Here is a 6,000-nt window from a genome sequence, read left to right as displayed (position 1 = left end):
GTGACTACGTGTGGTCATTTCAATGAAAATTACAAACTTCTTCTCAAGCCATGTTACATATAAGTTTACGATTGATATTTGCATGCTGCTATTCCGGTGACCAAAACAAAACTACTTATGAGTTTGAATGTCCATTTGGTATCTTCGCCTCTCTTATAGAAACAACGCAGTACTGTACGTTCTTATGATCTAAACTAAATCCTTAACTAATCATAAATTTATCATTTGTTGAGTTATATAGGCAATCAGCAGTTTATCGATGTTTAAATCTCATAAATCGACGAAGAAGACAAATCAGCTGAAAACTTATAGAATCGCATGCATGAACTGCAAAAGAAGCTGGACCGGGTGCGTCAATAAAGTATGCGTCTCCTGATATGCATGCATCGCCAGCCATTCGAATCCACATCCAGTCGATCAACCAATTCGTGATGATGACCGAAAAGGTATGAAGTGTCGATTTCAGTTCTTGAGAAAAGAACTCTGGCTTAACGTTTCATTTATAAGAAATGTCGCTATATAATTGCGAATTGCATGCTGGTGAACTGAAACCAAGCACAGCAAAATGCTATCGATTATGACCTCTTTTTCAAAATATAATTTGCCACCCTGTCAAAAATTAATTTTAATGGAGTAAATTTTTGACAAAATATGAAATACCATAACTCAAGGTATTTGTCTTACTTTCATTTTAAACTTTTTAGTTTTCACTTTGTACTTTAAAAAAGTTGTATATTTGTGTGATTCAAATGTAGTATGTAGAATCTTGCTTCTCAAATGAACTATAATCAGAGAGATAGATAATATGGAAATAAAACTTTGTATCTTCTCAAATGTAACACAAAATCAACCATTCATATGTTCCAAATAAAAATACGCGTAAATTCTAGATCATGCATATATATAATCGAAATCGAAACTGCTTAGTTATCATAAATTCAATAGTTCCTTTGATCTGGTTCTCGTGCACTGTTATATGGTCACGGATTGGGCTATTTTGAATATTGAAACGAGTTATATTGAGGGGCCTACAAAGGGTACAAACTTAAAGTCCAAACAGCCTATTCAGTTCTACCAGTGACTTTTCTGGTTTGTGTACTGTATCCCATTGTTGATTTGGCTTTGGTTGCTTTCAGCCCAAAAAATTATTCCATGCAGGTACATATTGTTGTTTAATTTCATTTTTACCATAACTTTAAGGTGCTTTTATTAATTGTTTTTTTTTGTGTTATGTCTTTAAGGCCAATATTCGATATGATGAAATTCTGGCATTATTTTCTGACGATTTCAAGGGAATAATGGAGAACTTTTACTTCTAAAGAAAATTTATCATTATCATTAATATTGTGAGAAACAATAAATATAACTTTTGCAGACAAGCTTCAATAACCAAGAACCACAATTGCAAAGAACTAATAAAAATAATAATTATCTTCATAAGTATAATACTTATCTTCATTATAATACTATATTGTTAATTTAAAAAAGATAATAGTCATAAATGAAAAGGTAAATGAGTAACAAAATATATCAAATAAAGAATTATAAATTATTTTTATTTTACTTATACACAATTATAGGCTTATTTTATCCAAGTGTTTGGTACAGAGCTAACACAGACGTTTGAAGAAAATGTTATTTAGGCAAGAAAGTAGAAATGAACTTGTCGACAATGATTAATATCAGATTATGGAATATCTTTGGTGAAATGTGTCATTAAACACACTTTATTTTCAGTTGTTATAATCTCTCTTTACAGTTAGAGCCAGAAGTGTTTAAACGTTTGATTATCAGTGACTCGTGAATAATGATAAAACACTCTTCTGATGACAAGTAAAAATACCATTTTTTGTTTAGTATGGAAACCGTATCGTTCTATAAGCCGCATGATTTCTTCAATGTACAACTGTACCAATATCGAAATCTAGCGGAGGAATCGGCTAAAAGTGATGCTTAGGGATATGCTGAGCTTTTGTTCCGTGTTGAATGCCCCACTTCATGTGAATGAAATGGATGATTTTAATTGTTTCGTTGCTTTTGAGTTTGTTAATGAGTGATAGATTTTGTGTCATGGTTTAATACGCCATATCTCTTATCTTACATCCCATTGAAAGAGTTTGCATCTTGTGGTTGTTAAATATTTGCATATTTTCACTATTTTACCGTCAGTTTTAAATCACTATGACATAATTTATTCAATTCTTTGCTCTCTACAGTCTGTTGTGTAAATGATACAACACCGCAACTTAGGTTTCATTACACAATATTGTTATTGACATCTATTGATGATTTCTGTTCAATCGGGTTTCAGGTGTCGTCAAGAACATGCACTGAAGTGAGCCTTTGTTCAATATTGTTAGATTCACTTTGGCCTTTAGAAGAATAAAGCCAAAAAGCGCTGTTCCATTGTAAATGAAATGGCAAAAATTATCAAGGCTTTTTCAGCTTTTTACTATTTCAAACAATTGGTGGATTAGCTTTATAGAAAAAAGTAAGATGCTTTGTTTTCATTAGTATCCAATAAATGTACCCTTGTCGACATCAATTGATCTTAGATTAATTGATATTAGTTTAAGTGAAATTGTATTATTAATCACACATTATATTTTTAATTGGTCATAAAATCATGTACGCATAGAGTATAAAAGTTGAATAACTGGTACAACTTGGAAATAATTGAAAAGTAACACTTGTGATTAGTAAAAAAATCAATGTTAAGTTTCGTAACCATACCAATAATTGACATATTCCGCACTTGTGCCGTGTATCGGCTGGTGGATCTCAATTATTGTCATATTAACCTATTATCTCTGTTTGGTTTGCTTACTCAATTTTGTCAATATAACGGAACTATAAACAACTGTCATACAAGTGGGACGTTTAGCTAGCAGCTATAAAACCAGGTTAAACCCATCATTTTCTTCGGAAAATGCATGTAATAAGTCAGGAATATGACAGTTGTTTCCATTCGTTCTGTTGGTTGATAAAGTCTAACGTTTGATTTTGTTAAGTTTTATGGACTTATCTTGGAGTTCGGCATTTTTTTTTATAATTTTTTTGGTAAAAACGTAACCGATGTTTTGAATTTGAACTGAAGTGTCAGCTTTTGGTCCGTGGCCTCGCTGTGCGTTTAAGATTTATAAAAAGCAATAAAGCGTTCTTCTGTTGCTATGGGTGCGTGAAGAGACTTTTTCCACGATTAAGTGCAACATATCAATATTTTCCTTTACTGTTACAGATGTTGTCGTTTGTGTTGTGTGAAGGTCTTAGCAGCCAGGCTTTCCGTACTAATTGTATACACTTCTATATATATTTTTTAAATTGATTGAATTTCAATTCTTGAGATTACTTATCTTGTGTGCACTACTTCCACTTTTCTTTTATTGGTCTGTAAGGTTACTGAAGCTGTGACACAAATGTATACACAATAATGTAATTCTGTTATGCAAGTTATAAACATTTTTGCATTTTCATCAAACATTTCTGACATGCATTTTCTAATTTCTGATTGACTGAACACAGGAACACTTCTCCTGGAGATGAAACTAAACTTTACAGAAATGTTTTGTAAAGATCCCATATGAGTGAAGTATCCCTTGATTCCTCATTCACGAACAAAGTTACAACACTTGGTAAGTGCCATATAAGTTATATTATTGTACGATTTGTTTTTATTTCATTTTATCTGTTCTTGAAAAGAAATTTAAAGCAAAATTTATAGTCTTCCATACGGTTTCAATGTAAACTTTGACTTCCGCTGGCGGTCATTTTGAACTTATAATTAACACCAAAGCAACAACACTGAAAAGTTTTTTTGCATGACAGATTTACGCCATCAAGATTTGCTGAACATTAAATGATACCTATGTCACATTGCTTACAAGGAAGATTTTGAATCGAGTGTTTATAGTGGAAATGTTGAAATCATCCCTTCGAATGTTTTTGGGACACCGTCATAAGTTGGTCGACCCTTATGTAATAGTTTGTTTTTTTTCCTTGATTGTGACATTACCGAATTTGTACTTTACACGAGCAACATGCCTTACGCCAAATGAGGAGCAGAATCTGCTTACCAAAGCACACGAGACTGGTTTTTTGTTGCATTGCATATTCTTTAGTTTTCTTTGGAGTGTTTTGTAGACCGTTGTTTATTTTTTCTTCCATTTTTTGCAATGTGTTGCCGGTTTCTCTTCGAAATCTGACCCTCTCCTTTCCTTGTATCTTCCGCCTCTTTTTATTGATCTATTTATTAAATTTCCACTCACGGATTTGTTACCTTAACTTTGCAAACAACCTAAAAATTAGAATTTAGGAATAATTATTGCTTATATCTAATTAAAATCAACATCAACATCGGTCCAAAGTTCCCGATAGGGGATAAGAAACATGACAAAATGTTGAAACTTGAGCCTAATAATATTAGGAGTATGAATGTCAAGCTTTTGAACATTTTTTGTTGTTGTGCAATGACATAGAGTTCTGGTCGAATGTTTCTGATGCATGCTTTTGTACAGCATCATAGGACATTTCAAGACAATTCTTGTTAGCAGTATACATCTTGGTCATATTATTCGGCTAAGTATCTAAAATTTTGGGATATAAAACAATTTATATATAAGGACATATGAAAAATGAACCCCATCAAGAAAGGAATATTTTTTTCTGTTTCTTGCAACTCTAATTGAAACTCTATTATATCCTGTACCAAGTCAGGAATATGGCAGTTGTTATCAAATAGTTCGTTTCTATGTATGTTGGCGTTTGTTTTTGTTGCACTTCAGTGTTCCTCTTGTTCCTTTGTTTTCCTCTTATAGTTGATGTGTGTCCCTAGGTTTTAGTTTGTAACCCGGATTTGTTTCCTCTCAATCGATTTATGACTTTTGAACACCGGTATACTACTGTTTCCTTTATATATCCCTCAACAAAGTCAAGAACAAATGAATGTTTGCTCGATAGCATACAATTTGCATGTTTGTAGTTTTCGAAAGTTTCCGATTGTCGTGATTGTTCTGCTTTATATTCTGATCTGTATAAACTGATTTGATATTTGAACTGGGGTTACCATTGATTTCAATATATTTATACTCATTATATATTGTATATTGCACTGGTTATGATAAAAACATTGGTTTTGTAAATTTGTGCTGGTTAATTTTATGAAGAAAGTTTAAATCACCGCAAAGGTTTGCCTGATCGTATTATCAGAGTGTTAACTTCTTTGTCTTGCTTGTAGCTTTTTTAATTACGAAACGAAATATACAAGCGTACGAGAAAATATAGATCGATTGAAAATTATGATAATAAACTCATCATAGATACCAGGATTGAAATTTTGTATTTGCGCCAGACGCGCGTTTCGTCTACAAAAGACTCATCAGTGACGCTCGAATAAAAAAAAGTTAAAAAGGTCAAATAAAGTATGAAGTTGAAGAGCATTGAGGACCAAAATTACAGCTAAGGTAATCTATTCCTGAGGTAGAAAAGCCTAAGTATTTCAAAAATGTAAAGTTTTGTAAACAGTTAATTTATAATCATGACCATATCAATGATAATTCATGTCAACACAGAAGTGCTGACTACTGGGCTGGTGATACCCTTGGGGAATAAAAACTCCACCATAACCGTGACTTCGATATCCTGGCTTGAGGCGGCTGCTATTTCATCAGTTTGTCTCCTAGTGAATTAGAGGCAACAGTAATTTACCAAGGTTCAAATCTCATGAATCTATTAAGCAGATAAAAATCAGGCTAAAGGAATTGAATGAACATCAAAAGGAGTCAAATCGGTTGTGTCGACAGGGTAAGCTATACATGCTTTACCTGGCATGAAAATGTGCACTTAGTCAAAATGTCACACAAACTGAACTACAACGCAAATGATAAATTTACAGATTCGATCTGGTATTTATGTATCGTTAACCTCGAAAAGATGTTGTTGGTGAGTTGAAACACTGTAAAACTGAACGGTAACCCAGTTCATGATGGTGGTCGTAAAACGTAT

The sequence above is a fragment of the Mytilus californianus genome, unplaced genomic scaffold (genome assembly GCF_021869535.1).
Source record: "Mytilus californianus isolate M0D057914Y unplaced genomic scaffold, xbMytCali1.0.p SCAF_4, whole genome shotgun sequence".
NCBI classification, from domain to species: Eukaryota; Metazoa; Mollusca; class Bivalvia; order Mytilida; family Mytilidae; genus Mytilus; species Mytilus californianus.
This window is presented reverse-complemented; position numbering follows the sequence as displayed.